The following is a 23,949-nucleotide window of genomic DNA, read 5'->3' as shown; positions in this document are numbered from 1 at the left end:
CACCAGAGTGATATATTTGTTACAATTGATGAACCTGCTCGACACATCATTATCAGTTCATCCCTAAAGGTCTTGGCTTACATTAGGGTTCACTCCTGATGTTGTGCATGCATTCTATTTGGACTAGGATGTGATTACATGTATCCACTACTTGAGTATCGCACAGAATAGTTTCACTGCCTGCAAAATCTTTCTGCCTTTTCACCACTCCCCCATCTCTCCCACCTAACCATTGGAAACCACTGATTTTTTTTCACTATCTGCATAGTTTTTCCTTTTCCAGAATGTCATATTGTTGGATCATACAGTTTGTACAGATTAGCTTTATAGATTTAGAAGTATGCCTTTAAGCTTCCTCCATGTCTTTCAGAGGCTGAGAGCTCTTTTCTTTTTTATGTGGAATTTCGCATTCCATTTTCTGGACATATCATAGTCAATTATGAAAAAAGTTGTAAAACATCTAAATGCAGGTTTTTATATAGACATAAATCTTCAATTCCTTGGGTAAATACCAAGGAAAATGGTTGCTGGATTATTCAGTAAAACAATGTTTGCTTTTGTAAGATGCCAAACTGTCTTCCAAAGTGACAGTTCCATTTTGCATTCCCACCATCAATGAATATGAGTTTCAGCTCCTCCACCTCCTTACCAGCCTTTGGTGTTGTTAGTGTTCTAGATTTGGGTCATTTTAATAGATGTGTCATGATATGGCATTGTCTTAATCTGCAGTTCCCTAAGGACATGTTGAACATTTTTGCCATTAAGATATACGTGTGTGTATGTATATGTGTGTATATATATATATATATATATATATATATATATATATATATTCCCTTCTGTTAAGGTCGTAGCTCCATTTTGTCATTGAGTTGTTTGTGTTTTTTTTTTTACTGTTCATTTTTAAGAATTTGGGGTATATTTTGGATAACAGTCCTTTATCAGACATGTGTTTAGCAAATATTTTCTCCTAATCTGTGGCTTATGAGTCTTTCTCTTGACAATGTCTTTCTCGGAGCAGACATTTTTAATTTTAATAAAGTCTGGCTTCTCAATTCTTTCTTCCCCAATATTCTTTTAAAAACTTGAATCTGAGGTTACAACACTTTTGCTTCAACAACCTGCTCTGGAACAAAGACAGAAGCACTGAGCACATGGCTGTTAACTCCATCAGTGTCATCCAATTGATGGCATTGACGATCCTTTGTCCTGGGTTTGGATGGTCTTAGGGTCTTCTGGATGGTCCTTTATATCATTTCCTAGAGTCTTTCCATGGGATACCTGTCTTTGACTTCTGTCTCTTAAGGAATACAAGAAAAACTTGAACTAGTACTTGTATTCTTCATACCTCTGTGAGGATCTCTACAGATCCTAGGGACTAGACATTCAGACAACAAGACCTCAGACACAGCCCTTCCCAGTCTAAGGATGGTGGGAAGAATTTAATCTTTGTGGAAAATTGGTACTCAACTGTGTTCCATCCTACCAAGTTCCCAGTCTCATTGCTACCCTCTCTCTCTCTATTCCACATCCCATACGTGAAACAATCCATCCATAAACAGACTCAGGAATTAGCTATAAAATATCAGAGTCATCAAAGTGTGGTATCATTGTCATGGGTGACCAGCTTCATGGTTCATCCTTTCACCTAAATAAAACCAGTAACATCTTACCCCGGGTAGATAGAGAGCAAAGAATAATTCTTCCCCCCACCCACTCCTTTTGTGTCTGCCTAGGGAAAGCTGAGCTAATTAAAAAATAAAAGTTACCAGCTGGTAAATATCTTGGATCTGAGCTTTGAAGCTGAGGTAATAAGTCTTTTGAACAAACTGCAAAATAAAAGACAAGGGGCAAATTCAAGTGGACTTTTGCACAGACTCTTGCTTATCACTTCAAGACATGGTTTTCACATCAGATATTTAACAGCTCATCAATCTGATTATAGTACCATTAGTCCCACTTCCAAACCTGATTAGCTACTCTGGTCTTGTTTCTTACAAAGATTAATTTTAGGTTTTTCTCAATTAGGATTAAATGTCAACCGAAATGTAATACATGAAGAGCGTTATTAACATTATCATAATAACAACTTATGCTCCCTCCACATTAAAGCACATAACATTTGCCTACAATGTGTGATTTAAACCCTTTTCTTCTTAACCTTAAAAGAAAAGCAAAAACAGGCTGACACTGGATACGAATGGAACATTCTGTCAAGAGCTTTTTTTTTTGCAAATGCTGCTCTAATTCATGCAAAATCAAATTTATCTCCATTGGATTAGGTTTAACTGGTTCTGGTCCACTCCATTGACAAAGATGAGTGTTAAACTCCTTTAAGAAACAACAGCGTTGGAAATATCCATTGGATGCCCACAGTCTTCCATTTGAACAGTCAAATGCCCTTTATGAATTAGCAATGAGATTTGACAGAACTGATTTTCCTTGGGAATTATAAGAGATGTTCTATTTTTAACCAGAAGCTAAAAAAGTGTGATGAGATCAATGCTTTAAATTAAGTCTGCCTTAGACCTCAAGAAAAAGTTCTTTTCAAAGGAACCAACAAAATTGCAATGATGAGGAGCCGGCTAGAAAAATCCTGGCTAAGATTCTTGACGACAATCGTCGCTCTGCTATCCCTCTTTGCCACAGAAGTCTGGTGTCTGTGTGATTGTTTAAGGAAAGAAAAAGAAAAAAATGACAAACACAACTTCCATGAGATCAGACTGAAGATTCAAGGAAATCCCCAGTTGCTTGAACTGAAGCTAACCTTAGCATTTATATTCTGGGCCCGTTCTAGAAAGAAAATCTCAAATGCAAAGCTGGGTTTTATCTGTTAGAAAAACAAGGCAGAAACACTTTCAATTTACATTTTGGAAAAGGAAGGAAAGTATCAGGAAAAAAAAATTAGAGCCATGACAATCCCGGAAGCTGGAATAATAACTGCTAACATTTCTAATATTGTAGGTATTTCCAACCAATATTTTTGAGAAGAGAGGGCTCCTTTGTGCCTATTTCTATGTATATGTATTGTGTGTATGATTTTTTTAAAAAACAATTTTTTATCTGTGTTATGGTTTATATATGAAGTGTCCTGCAAAGACTCCTGTGCTGCAGGCTTGATGTCCAATGCAGCAATGTTCAGAGGTAGATATTTGGGAAGGTGATTGGATCATAAGGAGTCTGGTCTTATCAATGGATTAATCCATGGCTTAATGGATTATTGAGAGGTGGTAGAAACTATAAGAAATAGAACCTAGTTAAAGGAAGTGGGTTCTTTAGAGACGCTATCTGGTTCCTGGCTCTTTCTTCTGTCTCGGCTTCCTGGATACCAGGAGGTGAACAGCTTTCCCCGGCCATATCCTCCCACCATGATGTTGTGCCTCACTTCAAACCCAACACAAGGGAGCTGAGAGACCATGGATCGAAGACTCTGAAGCTCTGATCCAAAATAAATCTTTCCTCTTTTAGGTTGTTCTTCTTGGATATTTTGTCGCAGTGACAAAAAGCTGACTTTTTCTCCTAATACATATAAAGTTTACAATTGGCTATCCCTACAGGGCCAGCAGGGAAAAGCTGGTGCCATCCCCTCTAACACTGATGGATGCCAGCAAACACCACAAAGCTGCACGTAGAAACAGTGGTCTTTACCTTGCTCTTCATAATACAAAGGTTGATGGGAGGAAGCGAGTGTAAGAGTTAGTGTCCAAAATTGGAAATCAAACATGCCATGGAGTTCATCGACTCACAACAGAGAATCATAAGGCTTGCTATATTTAACTAAGCAAATCCTACCTTTCTCAGGAATGGCAAGGTCTGTCCCTGGGAGAATGTGATTGAGGAAACTGCTGGTTGATGCAAGAGAAAATGGTCACACTTAGCTGGGCATGGTGGCACATGCCTGTAATCCCAGCAGGTCTGGAGGCTGAGAAGGTGGATGGCAAGTTCAAAGCCAGCCTCAGCAATTTAGTGAGGCCCTAACCAACTCAGTGAGGCCCTGTCTCTAAATAAAGTACAATAAAAGGACTGGGGATGTGGCTCCATGGTTAAGCGACCCTGGGTTCAATCCCTGGTACTAAAACAAACAAAAAAAGTCTCATCTCATATAGGTCTTCTTGCCTCCACTGCAAGTTTAGAACTAGAAAGAAAAGGGACCTATCCTGAGTACTACTCCCCAAGCACTGAGCCAGCCCCTCCATTAATACCATTCCCTTCACCTCATATGACAACCTTGAATAGTAAAGATGGGAACAGCCTTACTTTGCTGTTAATGAAACTAAGGTCCAGAGTCCATATCATCAGCTTGTAAGTGGCAGAGCCATGACTTAAATCCAGGCCTCTCCCCATTGAGCACACTATCACCAGAACTGAGATTGTGTTGTCTCCTCAGTCATGCAAAAAGTAACTCCAGGGCTGGGGCTGTAGCTCAGTGGTAGAGAGCATGCCTTGCACATATGAGGCACTGAGTTTGACCCTCAGCATCACATAAAAATAAATAAAGATATCGTGTCCATATACAACCAAAAAAATTTTTTTTTAAAAAGTAACTCCCAGTATCTGGAAAGGATCCCTTTCAACAAATCACCCATTTATTCATTCAGTGACCACTGAGCACCTACTGTGTGCCAAGCACTAGTCTAGATGTTGGTGACACAGCAGTGAACAAAAGCAAAGCCCCTGGTCTGTACTGAACATTAGAACACACACACACACATATGTGTGTGTGTGTATAAAATATATGTCAGGTGCTAATGGAAAAGGGTGGGGGTAAAAGGGATAGAGAGCCACAGGGTGGCCTGTATGTCAATTTCCTGTGGCTGCCATAACAAATTACCACAGACTTGGTGGCATAAAAACAACAGAAATTTATTCTTTCACACATCTGGAGGTCAGAAGTTCAAAATTACAGTATTGGTAGGGCGTGCTTCCTCCAGAGACTCTGGGAGAGAACCTTCCAGGCCTCGTCACTCCTGATGGCCGTCAGTGTTCCTGCATCCTGTAGCTGGCACCACTCCAATCTCTGCCTCCATCTTCACACGGCTTCTCCGCCATCATTCTTTTATAAGGATGCTAATGATTTGATTTAGAGCCTACCCAAACAATCCAGGATGAGACCATCTTAATTATATCTGTAAGGACCCTTTTGTGACTAAGGTCACTTCCCAGGTCCTGGAGATTCGTCTGTGGGTGCATGTTTTGGGAGAGCCACCATTCAACACAAGGCACACTGATGTTGCCGTTCTCTTGAGATGGTCAGGAGAGCCCTTCCTACTGAAAGGACATTCGAGCAGAGACTGGAATAGAGTAAGGAACACAGGGTTCCACTAGGGAAGTGATCAGAGGGAGGAGCAAGTTCAAGGGTCCAGAGGCAGGGGTGTACTCAGCGTGTCTGAATAACAGTGAAGAAGAAGCCATGTGGCTGGAAGAGCCTAAACGAGAAGAGGGACATGGGGAAGGATAAATTGTGATGGATGATTGGCTTGCCACATACGACAGCAGCATAATGCCCTCTCTCCAAAGGTTACAAGTGTTTCCATGGTGTGGTCCACCAGAGGCCAATGAATACAACACCTGGCAATGTGACCCGCGGCACAAGAGCATGCTGCCAAAGTTCTTCGAAGTATTTCGAGAATTCTGGCAGAGTGAACTTGGTTATCAAAAGGTGAGCTCCAGTCCGCTAAGTATATCCCTCCTACTTCATCACTTGGCACCTCTGAATTCCCCTGACCCACTTCCCTGTCGCGGGGAGATAATCTCCTTGTGTTTTCCCAGGCACTTCCCATGCGGCCTCCCAGCGCTCATCATGACACTGTGATGGCTTGACGCTGGCCGGTCCCAGCCTCACCTCCACTCTTCTTGAGGACAGGAAAGAATTCATCCTCATAGTTTCCACATTGGTATCAGGTCTGGCATGTAACAGGCAAGCAATGAATGCCTGGAGAAAGAGAGAGAAGAAAGAAAGGAAGGAAGGAAGGAAGGAAGGAAGGAAGGAAGGAAGGAAGGAAGGAAGGAAGGAAGGAAGGAGGAAAGAGAGGAAGGAAGGAAGGAAGGAAGGAAAAGAAAAAGAAAGGAAGGAAGGAAGGAAGGAAGGAAGGAAGGAGGGAGGAAAGAGAGGAAGGAAGGAAGGAAGGAAGGAAGGAAAAGAAAAAGAAAGGAAAGAAGGAAGGAAGGAAGGGAAAGAAAGAAAGAAAGGAAGGAAGGAAGGAAGGAAGGAAGGAAGGAAGGAAGGAAGGAAGAAAGAAAGAAAGAAAGAGGGAGGGAGGGAGGGAGGGAGGAAGGAAGGAAGGAAGGACAGTGTCGATCTCATTTTTATCCATGCTTGGACCGCTACCTATTGCATTCCAAAGAAACTTTTACCCTTGAATGATTTATTTAAACCTAGGAATAAAAAATAACTAAGAACACATTGATCCTAAACTTTGGAGATGGAACAAAAGAACAGATAGTTTTGCTTCCAGTGTCACCATCAGAGCACTCAGAGGTAGGAGGCGCAGGTTCTGGTCCTGTCTTTGCCAGGAGCTGTATGACCTCAGGCAAGTCACTTAATCTCTTTAAGATCTGGACCTCTACCAGTAAGAAGAGGAGGCTGGCCCTGAAGGAATATAAGTCTTTTCTCATTCTGAAGTTGCCAGGCTACATGTGAAGTCCCAGGGACTAACCTGGCTCCATAACTACTCACTTAAATTCAGAACTTGCTCTGATAGGAGGTGCTGGATCCCTTCAGGATCTCAGTCAGCTGACCTCAATAATCCAGCCCCATCTCTCCAGACATGCAAACTGAGCTTGAGAACCTTGTCCTCCACAGTTCTCACTGCCTGGTTACCTCATTCCTTCTGTGGGAGCCTTTAAAGTTCCTCAAATTTTTCTGTTGAAATTTTCTCAAAAGCAGAAAAGAGCAAATGACTGATTATTCCAAGAAAACCTGAGAGTAAGTATGGGGGCTGCCCTCCAGAAGATAGAAATGTATTTAATTAATACACATATTAATTAACGCATATTAATTAATAGGTTTAATTATATATTAATTAATAAACTTTATTATATATTAACTAATATATAATATCAATATTATATATAGTAATTAATAATATATATTTATATTACCGGGGATTGAACCCAGGGACGTTTAACCACTGAGCCACATCCCCAGCCCTATTTTGCATTTTATTTAGAAACAGGGTCTCACTGAGTTGCTTAGGGCCTCACTGAGTTGCTTAGGGCCTCACTGAGGCTGGCTGAGGTTGGTTTGAACTTGCCATCCTCCTGCCTCAGCCTCTGGAGCAGCTGGGATTACAGGCATGTGCCACTGAACCCATCTAATTTAAATTTTTTTCATTTTTTAAAAATTTTATTTTAGATCTGTATTGTATATTTAAAATCCTTATGAATTTTGTATTCTGCTCTGTGATGTATCTGCTTATTTAAAAAGTTTTCCCCAAAACCTTTGAGTGAAATCATTGATTGCTGCTTCTCCTAGTTTTCTGCAAGATGTCACAGCACCACTGAGCCCTGAAAGAGGCATTCCTTCTGAAGATGGGGCTTGGAATAACCCTTTTGTAATAAAAATAATGTCCAGGGACCATCTGCAGGCAGAGAGAGTCAGGATGATACAAGCCTCCGTTCAGTCTGTGTTCCCTTGCTCCAACATGACCCCATATTCTACTCTTGAATGCTCTGAGAAGCTGCCCCACTGTGTGAGATTTTAATGAAACTTTACTAAACATCAGAGAGTTAAAGGAGAAATAAATGCAGAGAACAAGAAATACAGTGAAGGCTGGGACATAGCTCAGTGGTAGAGCACTTAGCTAACATGTGCAAGGCCTAGGGCCAGAACCCAGACCCTGAAAAAAATAAAAACAAATTCCCAGACAGCCTGGTTTGGGTGGTGCTGGCCTAACCTGCCCAGAGCTGGCTTGTTTCCAGGCCTTGGTCTGATCATTCTCCATGGTGACTTATGGTCAGCCTTAGCCATTTGCTGAGTTCCCGACGGAAGAAAGAGCATCAGTCCCAGGTTCCTTACTCATCTTCTCTCCTCGTTCCCTTGCTCTAGGCTCAGGCCTACCTTGGTCAAAACTGTAGAGTACACTGAAGCTCCCCTACAGTGGCCTGGTCTCCTGTTCTTCCCTCAGGCCCATCCCAAAGTCTGGGTCCAGGATGGATTCCAAAACTTAAATCACAGGGAGGTGGAAATGATCGGCAGCTTTACGCCAAAATCCATTCCTCTGGTCAGAGATCAAAGTTGCAGACTGCAGGATTGGAAGCAAATCTGTAGGCCTTGGGGAAAGATGTCCTCTGAGGGACAAGTGGGGGCTGAAACCTGTCCTTGTTCCCACCCACCAAGCCATGGCCTCAGCTATGCCGTGATCTCCACACTATGCCCACCAGACTAGACTGCCTGCTTAGGCTTCCATGGGCACAAAGGTGCCCCTACAGGGTGGGAGGGATGGCCTGATCTTTATGGATTATCTTTCAGGAATTGGGAAGCTTTACAGTGATCAGAAAGAGGCCTCCTCTGGGCACAATGACCCCTTGCAAATGTGTTCTCCCCCCCTCCTGCTAGAAGCAGCCTGTGGGCAGAGCTTAGTCAGTGGAGGGCAGGCCAGATCTCTGCCCCACCATCCCCCTCAGCCTGAGGCCTTTGTGAAGGTTGATAACTAAGCAATTAGGGCACTTGGGGGTGAGAAAGCTTTCAGGGTGCCTCTGAAATCCCACCACAGGAACAGGTGTCCTTTCTGGTCATCTACATAGACCTTGTTCTGACATCCCTGGACCAATATCATGGCTTACCCTTGAGTTTTCCCTCATTGTTACAAACCTTCTCTATGGCAAAAGCCAAACCTCTTTTTGCCTAGTTGCTTTTCATCCTGGCTACAAAGCAAGCTGACTTATTTCTTTCACTTTTCACCATGTTGGCAGAAAAAAATGCTTTTCTCATTTGTTTCTTATCTGAGGTCCTTTATCTTCTCACCATTTTCCATTTGTTTTCTTCCTAGAAACTTCTTATCTCTTGCCATCCTAAATGCCTTCTCTAAGGGAAGAGAGCCAGCTCTCACCTTTGAGCATTAACCAGAAAGTCTCCATGTCTCATGGGTGTGTCTCCTCAGAGCAGAGCAGCCTCAGGAGCCTGGGGAGGCCTCAGGCTTTTCCCTGGGTGAAGGTCATGAGACTGGGCCTACAGCAACTGGGTTTCTGGGGAAAGTCTAGAGGCCCAAGAAAGTCCTTCCAGACAGTTCTCTTCACTATGGCCATCTATATCAGGAACCATTTCTTCAGTAATGATTTGTATAAAACACTGTCAAATGCTGTTTTTAATTACAAATGAAGAACATTCCTGTGTACCTCACCAAATACACATGTTAAATGGCAAATGAAAGAGTTAAGATCATTTTTGTGACCTGAAAAATTTATTACTATTGGTTTGGTAGGAGGGAGTGGGTAGGTTAGGGAACTGTGGTAGACTGAAGTGGGGGAAAGTACTGGATGCTCAATTGCTGTAAGATCAATAATGCTTCACAAAGCATATTCCAGTAGAAAGTTGAAAAGTTCCTTGGTGTCTTTAAAATGTGAACTTTATACAACTCACGAAGAATGTTGTTATATTGCCCTTCGAGTTATTCCTGGTATGTTTTACTGTATATAATACTTCCATTAAGCTTGAGTAATTGATTAGAAATCAGAAAGAGAAAGAAAAAAAAAGTGTAGGACAGGACATAGAACATCCAGAATATGCAGATTGTTCAGAAGACGTAAGGGGCAGTATCACTTCCTACTGAGCTATTATGTAAATCTTATTTATAATACACATGATATTCATTTGGATAATTGCATTAATCCTTAAATATTTAAACAAATTGTTATTAAAATGTACAAAATACTCTTGGTAAAACATTTAGACAGCGAGCAAAAAGAATGAACCAATCAATCAGATGAATCTGAACAGTCTCATGAATGATAACTAAGAAAGTTAAGTGCCAAGATATTACATACAACATTACCTATCCTCTTTTCATAAAATTAAGACAGCCATAATAAAAATGTATACTTTATAGGAAAACATGCAATAAAATTCTATATAAAGGAAAACAAGTGGGGCTGGAATTGTGGCTCAGCAGTAGAGTGCTCACCTAACATGCATGAGGCACTGGGTTCAATCCTCAGCACCATATAAAAATAAAGATATTGTGTTCACTTGAAACTAAATATATATAAGCTTTGTCCACCACAATTCCAGTAGCTCTGGAGGCTGAGGCAGGAGGATTGCAAGTTAAAAGCCAGCCTCAGCAATGGTGAAGCTCTAAGCAACTCAGTGAGACCCTGTCTCTAAATAAAATACAAAAATGGGGCTAGGGATGTGGCTCAGTGGTTGAGTGGCCCTGAGTTCAATCCCTGCTACCCCCCCCAAAAAAAATGGGCTCCATGTTCTGTGTCAATATCATGCTGTGAACAATTTCAAGCTACCAGATACAGTATTGGGAACTCACATCACAATCAGCTCCCATGAGCTGGGTTGAGCGGGTTCCCTCACACCACCAACTGAAGTGCTTTCCTTATAACACTTATTTTACTAAGTGTCTCTACAATTGGTCAATATTATACAGACATGCCTCTGTTTCTTCAATTTTAAAAATGGACCCACTTCTCCTGACTATAATGAGACTCAAAAGTGCTAGGCTCATAAAGTTTTCAAATCATGTCAATACTACTTCCCATGTCCTCTTTCCTTCTTCTTAGGCTGCACCTTCATTCCTCTTCCTCATTGTGAAGGTACAGTCCCACCAAGGACCCAAGCCCAGGAATGTAGCACTTGGAGCCTATAAGATAAGAGATGTGCTCCAGTCAATGGTTTACTGGAACACTGAAAGGACATTTTCTTAGGGATAGATATTGGTAGACCACAGACTTTCCCCAGAAACCCAGAAACATGATGTCTATCATGAACAGGTCTACCTGAAATGGGTTCTGTGTTGTTGGTTATTCCCCATAATGAGGCTTTGAGGGATCCTTGTGGAAATAGGTTTTACGGTCCTACCTGGTGTCAGATCCTATACAAAAGGGAGCTCTACTTTGTGGTGAATTCTACAGTAACACTGGCACAATCTTGTGCTGTAGAGTCAATGTGGATTAAATAGATTAGTTTTGTTTCTTGTGGCACTATGATTGAACTCACGGGGGTTAACCACTGAACTACCTACTCAGTCCTTTTAATTTTTTGTTTTGAGACAGAGTCTTGCTAAATTGCCCAAGCTGGCCTCAAACTTACAATCCTCCTGCCTCAGCCTCTGGAGTAACTGGGATTATAGGCATGTGCCACCATGTTCAGCGAATAAGTTTTTATAAATTTTTATGAGGTTGCTTCATTTCCTGTGGAAGAGGTTTCTGTGGGAAAGTGCATTCCCAGTCCTAAACTTATTTAACTCATATTGACTTCACCCTGTTAATTTTTGGAGGACTGTAAATGTATAAAGATAACAGACCCAATGTTAACAAATAAAAAATTTTTTTACTAACAATTAAAAATATTTCCTCTACCCCTCCTGCTGCAATAATAAAGTCATAACTTTTCCTCAGAGCAAGTTTCTAGAAACAGGGATGTACTTTGCTTCTTCCTCATGCACTACTGAGCTAGATTTTCACTCTATCCACTTCCTTGACATGGTTCTGGCAGAAATCACTCAAAGTTTTTGAAGTGGTTGTAAATCTGTACCCACAAATTCTATGATTCTTCTCCCTTAAGAGTATCATTCATTTTATCTAAGAGTAGGATATACTTGGTGGATCACTTCTAGTGAACGAACTATGGCCCAGAAGATGAGCTATCACCTGCAAGCTTATGTTATAAAAAGATTCTGATACTTTCTAGATTATTTATATAGAGACAGCTGTGACTTAAGTAGTCCCTGGGAGAGGTCCACTAGGAAGGATCTGAAGCCCCCAGCCACCAGTCATCTTAGAAGTAGATCTTCTAGCACTAATCCAGAGGCTGAATCCCTGAGTGATAACTTGACCACAAATTTATGAGAAGCCCAGAGCCAGAACCACCCAGCTAAACTGCTTCTGGATTCCTGACTATTATGGGTTGGATCTTAAATGTCCCTCAGAGTCTCGTGTGTTGAAGTCTTGGTTCTAAGATGATAGTGCTGTGGAGATGTGGTGGGATCTTCAGAAGGTGGGACTAGTGAAAGGAAGTGAAGTCATTGGGGGTGTGTCCTTGAAGGGCATACTGAGACTCAGTCTCCTTCCTCTCTTTCTTTTTGCTTCCTGGCCCCATGAGATGAGCATCTTTGCTCCACCATATGCTCCCAGCCATGATGTTCTGTCTCACCACAGGTCCAAAAGCAATGGAGCCAACCAACTACGTATTGAAACCTATGTAACTATGAGTCAATTCTTTCTTCCTTATAGATTATCTCCCGTATTTTGTCACAACAATGGGAAGCAGACACCCTGACTCTCAGAAACTATGTGAGATAATAAGTATTTGTTTTTTTAAGTTGCTATGCTTGGGGGTTATTCATTATATAGTAACGGATAACTGATATTGTTTTCTAGAGGACAGATCCATTGGCTATATTTTCACCCTTTTCTTAATCCAAGTTCTACTGTGTGAGACACTTCTTTTCCTTGTTGTATGGTCCCTTCTATAATCAGACATCACTCTTCCCCCCGATTTGCTATATAGTGTGTTTTCTATTAGTTTTTCTTAACCTCTTTCCCTCCAGGGTTTCCCATGTTCTGTTCTCACCTTATTCCTTTTTCAATGCTACATAGACTGCCTTAGCACTCTCATGATTTTGATTAACGCTTATATTCCTTTGAAGGTAGGTGGAGAGTTCCCATTGATTGGGGAAGTACAGTAGGAGGGAATTCCGGGGGAGGAGCTCTCTGCGGGTCCAGGAGGAGGCCGCATGGGTGGATCGAAAATCTTCCCAGGCGGGTACCGGACATTGGGGGCAGTTTCAAAAAAATAAAGTTTGTTCCTGCTTGAGTGGCTCGTGATTTTGTGCCCAGCCAGACTGCGGCAATACTCAAAATCACTTTTGGAGCCCCAGGAAGGTTGCCCTACAGCTTTCATCCCCTAAAGCAACAGAAACATAAAACCACTATCCAGGCAGCACAATCCATGGGTACAAAGAAACTGTGGAGAGAGAAAAATCTTTGAGCTCTCAACCCAAAGCCACCAGGGCAAAGGCTCTGATGCACCGAGATAGATTTGTGTTGGGCTCTTCTCACTTGCGCTGCTCTTCCCTCTAAAATGATATGCTATATTCTTAACTTCCAATATCTCAAAGTGTGACCTAATTTTGAAATAGGGCATTTATATAAGTTATCAAGTTAAAAATGTGGTTCTCGGGGTGAACCCTGATCCAATATGACCAATATCTCTATAAAAAGGAAAAAAAATTGCATACAGACAAACATGCACACAGGGAAGAGAACACTCCATGAAGATAAAGCCAGAGATCAGGATGCTGCATCCACAAGCCAAACAGTGCTAGCAAAGCAGCAGAAGCAAGAAGTACTGCATGGGACACATTGTCCCTCACAGCTGGTTCCTGCAAGATCAAGAAGGAACCACCCTGACCACATCTTCTAGCCTCCAGAGCTGTGAGATAATACATATCTGCTGTTTGAGCTACTTCGTGTATGGTGCCATTTTGTTACTGCAGCCCTAAGAAACTGATACAGCCATATTTGGTAACTGGTTCTGGGTGACTGGAAGCTGAATTGACATATTAAGGGCACATGATTCTTCTGATTGATATAGGGAAGCCAGCAAAGAATGAAAGAGTCCCAAAGGTACCAATTAATAGTATAAATCACTGTGGGTTGAGGAGGGTTTCATAAGGTCTCAGGTTTAACCCACCATATTGAAAGATGGATACAATTTGGGGTGAACAGAGAGGAAAAGGCTGCAGAGGAGGGCCTCATGTGCAAAAAGAACAGAGGACAATAAGTTGACAAGTGTGGCTTAAATAGAGGGCTTGGCAGAGAAGAACTTGTATAGCAATGAGTTATATAAAACCTTAAAATATGGCTTGATTCCATAGGTCAGAGATCTACACAAAATGCATATAAAGCCATTTATTCCTTAAACCAGTGCTCCTGAATGCTCCTTATGCCCATGATACTATGCCAAGCATGGAATTAATTCACGAAATCTTAAGACAGACAAAATGCCAAGATTTCAGTCCAGCTTCATCTTTGACAATAGGAGCAGTCAGTTTGACTCTCCAATTTACTGTTAACTTTTAGCTGGGCTGATGATTTCTTTGAATAGTCCTAGTACTACACTCCTCCAAATACTTTGAATTTTTTTAAAAAAAGGATTTTATTTAAGGGAGCCCAGATATGTGGATAAGAAACTCACATGACTTTATAAACATGTAAGTACTAAACATAGAGAGTTAGCATGTCTAATATGACCAGTTAGGGAATTTTGTAAGGAAATCAATCTTCCCACTAGATCCTTGCTATAGTCTTCCTTCTGGACCCAGCCCTCAAAAGAGTTTTTCTTTTTTTAAAATTTTATTTAATGGATGTCAATTCTCAAGTCAGAGTTTTAAACGTCTTCTTAAGTTTTTCCATAATCACCATCTGTTTTCTTCAGTTCTATGACTTCCCAGATATACTGCTAATTTAAGTAATATTTACCTTGGCTTTAGTCAATATTTGACATTTTAGTAAATGTTATACTGCTTAAACATTTATTAAGCAGTTAAAATTGAGTCCTTACCTCATTTAGTATTTATCTTTGAACAGACCTGGTACAGTATATAGAATGCAGATTGTATCTTTAGTTTACTTGGAAAAAGGTCTTTCCGTACACCTGGAAAGGTGTTGACCAAAGCGGTTCAACAAAGAGGAACAAAACCAAGAAGGCTGTTTGTTAATGACCCCCAACTACAAACCTTGTTAAAAGAAACTAGTGAGCCTTTAATTAAAATTACAAGTTAAATTTAAATTAACCTTGAAGAAAACGCTATGTAACTTACACCAATCTAATACCTTGAACCATTCCTCATATGCTACATTTCTTTCTTTTCACATTTCTTTTTCAGTGGGCAAAATTCTCCCAATCCATTCATCTTTCTCCCAGTGAGTCAGCTTCTGTGTGACCAGAGCAAACGCACAAGTGGGAAAGGGGAGGTCGACTTACCTCCCTGACTCCAGTAAGTGCTGCAGACCCCCCCCTGAAGAGGTCCGGAGGGGGCAGCCCTGTAACCTAAAAGTGCTTTATCCCCACAAGTGTCTGTGGTGTGTCCATTCTGCTACCATGGGGAGAGACAGAAAATAAGCAGATAAACAAGAAGAATTTCAGATGCCGATCATGAAAAGAAATTTAAACAGAATGATCTGATAGACAGGTGACTGATGTCTCTGGATTTCAGGTCAAAAAGACCTCTTTACTGTTAACTTTTAGCTAAGGAGGTGACAGCTAAGACAGAAAGATCAGAAGGATACAACTGTGGGAAAGTCAGGGAGGAGCGTATTCCCAACAAAAGACACAGTTGGTGCAAAGATCCTGAGGCAGGATAGAACTTGGAAGCTTCTGGGGATAGAAAGTCCATTTCCCCCCTCAACATGTGCACAATGACATGTTCTATGTTGTTATAAGAAAAAGAAAGATTATTGGGGGAAGTTCATATTATTCGATCACACCCTTTTGGAATCAATATTAATGAAATTTCAAATATAGAAAAAGAAACTATTAGGCACAGTGAGATTCACAAAAGTACCATTTAAAATAGTGAAAACGGGGCTGGGGATGTGGCTCAAGCGGTAGCGCACTCGCCTGGCATGCATGCGGCCCAGGTTTGATCCTCAGCATCACATACAAACAAAGATGTTGTGTCCGCCAAAAACTAAGAAAAATAAATATTAAAATTCTCTCTCTCTCTCTCTGTCTCTCTCTCTCCCTCTCTCTCTCTCTGTCTCTCTCTCTCTCTCTCTCTCTCTTTAAAAAAAAATAGTGAAAATGTAGAAACAACCTAAATGTCCAACAACAGGTGAATGGTTTATATAAATTGCAGCCTGTGCATTTGTTGGGGATTACATAATCAATAAAGTTATCAAGACTTTTGACATAGTGTTAAATGAAAACAAGCAGAATATAAGGCATATGATCTTGGCCATAAAAAAACAAAATAGAGAAATGTTTAAAATTATTGCATTTGAGGGAATAATTAAAAATAAAAAATAATTATTTTTCTAGTATTTCCCTATCTTCCAACTTTTCTTTAATGCACATGAATTTACTCTGATGATTTAAAAAAGAAAGAAAGAAAGAACTTGAGTCTTTAAATAAAATAGTCTTTACTCCCTGATTTGGCACACCCAAATGCCCCCATCCCCATCCTACACCTTAACTCTCACTCCGGAGGGCATGCATAGACCCTTTCTGATGTCCCTGCAAAGGACAGACATACCTATGGATAGAAATGAATACGTATCAGTGGATGGGTCAATGACAATGAGCTGCATGCTGTGTAAATCAGAGTGTCTGTGAATGCTGATTCAAAATGGGCTGTGCTCTCTGAGACCACCCAGAGTGGTTATTACCTATAAGGCACTTAGAAGGAAAAACAAAGGCCATGACAGAAGGGGACAAGACATTCTGATATCCTGGTGGAAGGGAATTCCATTAAGAAGGGACACCGCAGAGAAGAGAACAAGCTGAAGGTCAACTGGGGCTGATGGTCTAGAATTCAAAATCACGAGAAAACTAGGGATTAGATAGGACCACTGATCAGATTCCCTGGAAAACAGATCCTGAGAGGGAGACTTGCAAGCAGGTAGTTTGTTAGAATGGACTGAACTGTGTCCCCCTAAAAGAAAGTTCGAAGTCCTATCTCCCATACCTGTGAATGTGGCCTTAGTTGGAAACAAGGTAGTTGCAGATACAGCCAAGATGAATTCATAGTGGATTAGGGTGGGCTGCTGTGGGGTGGGCCATTCTCAATCCAACGTGACTGATATCTGTATAATAGGAAAATGTGGACACGACACAAAAACAAGGAGAATGCCATTGGATGAAGGTGGCTTGGAATGCCACATGTGCAAGCCAAGCAGCATCAAGGACTGCTGCCAACAACAGGAGCTGGGAGAGAGGCACGGGGAACTTCTCCCCTAGAGAGGGACGTGGCTCTGCCAACAACTTGATTTCAAACGTCTAGCCTCCAGAACTGTATAGAAATGTTTCTGTTGTCTTAAGCCACCAGTTTGTGATGCTTATTACAACATCCTCAGGAGAGGAATAAGGTTGGCTAGTACTTTCAGGAACTCCCCTCGGGAAGGAGGGAAGCAGGACTGGCAGAGGGAAGAACAGCAGGTGATGCAGTTGCAACAATGGCTCAGCCCAGGGAGAGCTCTGGACATGGAGGCAAGGGGCTTTGGTGCTTCCAGCAGAAATCTGTCATGGGATTGGGACGGCCCCACGGGGAGACTGAACCCTCGGCCTGAGTAAGATACCTTCCTTCCACCGAGGCCACTTCCAGAGCTGTGGAAAGAGGCATCAGCAGCCACCACTCTCCAAATCTAGGGTAGGGAAGGTGAGAGCCTTCTGCCAGAAGGGCAAGTTGAAGGTCCACTCCACACGCAATACCTGTGGCCATGTTATCTGGACTTGGGAAGAAGCTCAGGGGCCCAGAGACAAAGAGTCTGTTTCTTCAAGGACCAAATGACTCTGGAGAGAGAACTGGAAGCAGGGGGACGACTGAGGGAACAGGGAAAACACCCCAGGCTCTGAGAGCATGCAGAAGCTTGAGGGACCTCTGTCCCACACCACAACCCAACATCAGACTCCATCCAAAATCAGGAAAAGGGTGTGACCTCTGTTCTGTTGAGTAACCCTCTCCCTCAAAAGACGGAGAATTCTTTCTTGTTGTCAGCCAAGCCCAGCCTTCCTATGACTCAAATTTCCACCTGGCCAAAACATGTCTCTTTTACTCTGTCACTTACCAAGTGACAAGTCCCATCAGACAGAAGGATTTGCTGAGTTTTCTTTTTTTTTTTTTTTTGCAGTTTTCTGTGCAACATTTTTCAACTCTCCAACTTTTTTCATTCTCCCCCACCTCCTTTTCTAGACCGATACTGATACTCCTGGCTCAGGAGCACAAGGGACAGCCTCTCTCCCACTGGCAGCTATTCAAATATTTGAAGACACTTTTATATCCTTCCTAAATTTGCTTTTTCCAGGCCCAATACCCCCAGGACTGCTAAGCTCTAAGATCCTGTTCAGCTATACAATTCAATTACACTAAGGAATCCTTAATCATCTCCTCGTGACATTTTTTCAGACATTTATTCAGTCATCGTATATTTATTAAGCATCTAGTTGGAACGAGGCCCTTTACTGGGGATAGGACAATAAACAAGGAAATCCCTGCTCTCTGAGTTTATACTCTACAGGTTAAAAGATAAGAAAAAACAAATATCACAGGTACAACAGATGAGATGAAAGGGCAATTGAGGGAAGAGTTCAGAGCACAGAGCTCCTCAGAAAGCACTGGAGATGGCAAGACCTGACAGAAATGTCCCAAATAGAGGCAAGGGGCTTTTGTGCCTCCGGCATAGATTCCAGTTGACCATTCCTAGCTGCATCTCTGAGCTCCTTCATCCATCAAAGGGAGATGGTAACAAAGTCTACCGCATGGTGTAGCTATGAGGGATTAAATGGGTTAATACACCTGAAGCTCTTCAAATGGTGCCTGGAGTATAACAAGGATTCAGTGAAAGTTGCTCGTGATTATCATTATGGCTAATGTGAAATTAAAGGTTCTATGGGAAAGAGGGCATCAAGGGTGAAGTTCAAGGTTCTGCCTGAGCCCTAAGTGGAGCCCTATATTAGGAGGACATCGCTTATCACTGGAGACTAAGATGGGTCTGCACAAACCAACCTTACTAAAATAACCCTTATCTATTATTAGTTTCCCTCACAAAGGGAAATTTGTGTCCTGCTTTCGAGCAGAAAAGAAGAGGGGACAGAACTCTTTCTGCATTTGCTGCCTTATTACCTTCAACTCAAAACAAACCTTCTGCCAAAGTGGCATGTTTTGGGGTGGCGTATTCTGATCCACTCTGACATTCTGGGGTTATAAGAGGAAAAGGAGGGCAAGTTCAAGTTTCTGACATGGTGCCCCAGGTGGGAAGTGGTGACATTCACTAATGCAGAAGAGAAAGGAAGTGGGTGGAAACAGGGAGAGGACAAGTTCAGAACAGGTGTAAGAGAAAGAGGCAGAAAGCACAACCTGGAATTGTGGAAAACTGCTCCTAGAGACGGTGACGCCCTTCAAACAATCTGAACAATACTCAGGTCCAGAATGTGGTCATGATACGAAGAACAGGACTCTCCTTGGAAATGAGCAGGTCCCGGATGAGAGCCGTGGCTTGGATGGATTATCTGTACACACACAGAAGCCACGTGTGATGTTGAAGCCTCGGTTGCTAGCATTGCTGCTTCTCCTCTCTGTGATGCAGAAATCAGTCACGTCTCCAGATTTTGTCATCTCAACAATCTGCGAACATTCTTCTCACATTACTCAAGTTTCTGATAGAAACATTAAACAGACCTGAACCAAAATGCTTACCTTGAACATGCGTGGGGAGTTCCAAATATACTTGGATGGTTATGAAGTGTTTTGTTTTACATAGTTTGGAACAAATGTCATGGTAATACTGTACTTATTCAGGGGACTACACCTCCAGCTACTTTCCCATGACAACTTGATCGTAAGGACGGCAGAGGGAGGAGAGGGAGGTATTTATCTTATGGTTTACTTCCTGGATGTCTGTGATGTATCACTAAGTCACATCTTGCCAGGTCTACAGAGACCAAGTCCCTTAAATATTAAAAGACTGTACTTCTCCAAACAAGATATATGCAAAATACAAAAGGGCTTTCGGGCTCTCTGGCCATGATGTGTTTTCTGTTGCACTTGGACTTGAAAATTCAAGTGCAACAGAAAAACTGAATTTTCATGTTGAAGTCTGGGATGGTAGAGAATGGAGGGGAGGCAGGGAGGTAAATGACCGGGATGGCAAGGAGCCTGGAAGAATGAGGACAAACTGAGTCAGGCTGGATCCCTGCCCAGGCCCTGCCCTTCTTAGCTCTGTGAATTGGGCAGGTCACTGAACATTGGTTTCATGTCCTCTAAGTGGGGTTCATACTAAGTTTACTGTGCATAGTTTATGGGGTTTTCATGGGAACAAAGATGAAACAATGGATGGGAAAATTCTGTGTAAATGCTCAGACTTAGAGCTGTAGTCTTTTTATTAGGGAAGAAATTATTGGACCTGCCCTTCAAACAATCTGCAAGGCTTTATTGCTTATTGACTCTTTGCCTGTCCCATGCTTAATCCTTCCTGGCAGCAAGATCCTTTGTCTGAAAAGCTGCTTGATTCTGGTTCTCAAACTCAGTTTCTCTCTCTGCACTTTCACAACACAGATTGCTTCTGACACCACACATGATTGCTCACCTCAAGTGAACAATCTATTCTGCACCAGCGAATAGATTGTCTTCTAATTCAACTCATTTCTGACACCATCTAACTGGAGACAGCATCAGATCCCACAAGCTGAGAATTCTGTCCCCAAGATTGCCCCCCACTACCCTTCAGACTCAGTCGCAAGTCCCACTTAGGTTGTTTTAACTGAATGTCTGATTGATTATCTGTTAGGGTTCCCACAACCTGCTTCTCAAATTTTATTAATTTCTTAGACAGGCTCACAAAACTTATAATAACATATTTACTGGTTTACTCTTTTTTTAAAAAACTTTTTAACAATGTTAGGGTTTGAACCCAGCATCTTGCACATGCTAGTCAAGGTCTCTGCCACTGAGCTACATCCATAGCCCACGTTTCCCAACTTATTATAAAGGATGTTGCAAAGAATACAAATGAAAAGATGCATAAAGCAAGGTGGTGGAGAAGGTTTATGGACCTCCCATGCTCTTTTTGATACACCACTCTCAGGAACCTGCCCATGCTCAGATCTCTGGAAGCTTTTTAACCTTGTTCCTTGAGTTTCAGTGGAAACTACATTGCATCGACACAATTAAAGCAAGACAACTGTGTAGAAATGGAATTAGACAAAAGGGTCTGATCTATGCTAACAGGCTGAGTGGGGAAACCCAGCGAGGCCTGTCCAGATTCTTCTCAGGCTTTCTGTATAGTTTTCCTTCCTTCCAAGTATAAGGCAGCTCCCCTTCTGAAATGAGGGTCTTTTGATTTACTATCAGACAAGGCAGGCCTGAGGATTTCTTTATAGCCAGCTTTAAATAGAAAGGCAGGGGAAGATTAGAGTTTCTATGATCTGCTTTGGGGAAGAGAAACCCTAGTTTCTATGGCCTATTAGGGAGGGAGTTATGAGCCAGGAACCATGGATGAAAAATAATGTACACAGACACCATAACATCTCACTCGTTGCAAAGCTTCTCCTGCCAATGTAACCTAAGTCTGGGCCTCCTCAAGGCCCATGTTTACACCAAGTGGTAGTGAAAAAAAGCCTAAAGACAGGGGCTAGGGATGTGGCTCAGTGGTAGAGCACTTGCCTGGCATGTGTGAGGCCTTGGATTCAATTCTCAGCACCACATACAAATAAATAAATAAGATCCATCGATGACTAAAAATATATTTAAAAAAAAACTCTAAAGGCAAAAGGTCACGGAGTCATTTCATATTTCCTGGAGGTATCAGGTCAGAGAGAACAGCCTGCAAGGAGGACTTACATTCCTTCAATGCACAGGGAATCCTCCAATCCTCTTTAGTAACTCTGTCCTGCTATGAAAGCAGCTGCTGCCAGCCACAGTGTGCACACCTGTAATCCCAATGACTTGGGAGGCCAAGGCAGAGGACCATGAGTTCAAAGCCAATCTCAGCAACTGAACAAGGCACTTAGCAACTCAGGAGACCCTGTCTCTAAATAAAATATTAATAAAAGGACTGGGTATGTGGCTTAGTGGTTCAGCACCCCTGGGTTCAATCCCCGGTACCAAAAAATAAAAATAAGAAAAATAAAGGCAGCCATTCCCCCAAGTCCCCCTCACCTTTCCCCATACTCCTGCTTCCTTGTGTAGATAATTTTCTAGTGCTCCTCTCCACCCATAACCCAAACAGCTCGATTCAGCTCAGCAGCTCCCATCCGAAGGTGCATTAGAGGAAATGTTGTCAATACTTAAATGTTTTTCAGTAACACTGAATTCTAATGGCTGTCTCTGCCTGGAAGTTGCGCATGTACTGTGGCTTAATCAGAAGGGCAGTAAAAGAAGAGATAAAGATCTCAAAGACTTGGTCTTCCTCTCTTCTTTAGCTCCCAGGGAGAGCTTGCTGACCCAGAGATGCTACCTGCTCCCAAAAGTTGGAGTCCCTGGGTGGGCCATTGGCTGCACATGGAGATCCACACTCTCCCTTCTCTCCTCATAACCACTGCTGCACAAGTTTGAGGCCCAGGCAGATAAGGCCCATAAGTTGCTCAGTAAACGATGGCTATTAAAATTGCTAATTGTATGTTGTGGGCAGCAGGTATTTGAGGAAAACAGGACCCAAATCTACCTTGCAAAAGTTAAATAGGACCCCAAATCTACCTTGCAATCTATCAATCTGGTGGTCGTGTTTCTCATGTTATAATACTCACAGGACCTTCAGCCCAGAGGAGATGTGTGGAGAACAAAGGTCGGGTCCTCTGCCTTTCAGCCGGTAAAATTATGCATAACATCCTTGAAGCTTGGGCAGGTTGAGTAGCATTCTCAAGGAGGCACATTTTGTGGGGACAAAGGCTAGGTTTCTATTTTTCAGAAAGTAGCATTGGCCTTTTGAAATTGTCAAGTACAAAGTGTGAAAACCAATCACTCAGGCCTGCAATACTATGGCTCTCTGCCCTGGCCTCAAGTGTTGCTTTTAGGGGACTCCATCGCCCAGTTTTCTTTTCAGCAGGGTGGATGGGGAGCATCATTGGCAGACAAACTGGTCAGGTTACGATACCAGAAGGCCAAAATTATTCTTCCAAGACTAATCAGGAAAGGGAACAGTTTGGACGATACAGTATCAGTTACAATTTTCTTTGGTGCCAATGACAGTGCACTAAAAGATGAGAATCCCAAGCAGCACATTTCCCTGGAAGAGTATGTTGCAAACTTTAAAAATATGGTGTAGTACCTGAAATCGTTGGATGTCCCTGAGCATTGAGTCATACTCATCACGCCACCCCCACTTTTTGAAACAGCTTGGGAAAGGGAGTGCATCATGCAAGGACTTCTCATCCTACTTATCTGATAGACTACCTCTATCACCAAAGGGAAATGAATTTTTATTTTCACACCTCTGGCCTCTGATAGAGAAGAAAGTCTCTTCTCTGCCTTTGCTGCATCCTTACTGGAAGGATGTAGCAGAAGCACAACCTGAACTAAGTCTACTGAGAGATGGAGACCATTAGTCAATTCTAGGAAATGCAAGTCTGGTTGTTCATTTATAGATTGAAGTTGGTGATAACACATAGATTCCAAAGCAATTGAGTGCAGAATATTTTTTTTTCTCAAGCTTAAAAATTTCTACTCACTATGCTGGATCAAAACACCAACATTTGCCACTAATGTTATAATAAAAATTTTGAGATCCTTCAGGGGAAAAAAATTGATGACTGTTGTTTTGACTTCCCTTAAAATATCTGGGTCATCTCAGGCTGAGTCTTCCTAAAACCCTGGAGCTGTGTCAAGCTGGGGAACAGGACCAAGTAGAATTTATTCATCCCAAAGAAGACAAATGTGACATTGGGGAGAGGGGAGGGACTAATACATAGCACTATGACAACAAAGGAAAGATTTTGAATGTATTGACAGCATTTTCTTTCTTAAAACACATGACAAGGGGCAGGGGTTGTGGCTCAGCAGTAGAGTATTCACCTGGCACATGCAAGGCCCTGGGTTTGATCCTCTACACCACATAAAAATAAGTAAA

The 23,949-nt window shown here is 42.0% G+C and overlaps 1 pseudogene; it reads left to right on the top strand.

Moving 5' to 3' along the window:
* Positions 1-22,478: 22,478 nt before the first annotated feature.
* Positions 22,479-23,476, top strand: LOC124083144 (isoamyl acetate-hydrolyzing esterase 1 homolog; annotated as a pseudogene).
* The last annotated feature ends 473 nt before the right edge of the window (positions 23,477-23,949 follow it).

Source organism: Marmota monax, unplaced genomic scaffold (assembly GCF_021218885.2).
Source record: "Marmota monax isolate L192 unplaced genomic scaffold, Marmota_monax_Labrador192_F-V1.1 WCK01_AAM20220418_F8-fsc00013, whole genome shotgun sequence".
NCBI lineage: Eukaryota > Metazoa > Chordata > Mammalia > Rodentia > Sciuridae > Marmota > Marmota monax.
Note: the sequence above shows the minus strand (reverse complement) of the source record. Positions and strands in the feature narration are given on the sequence as shown.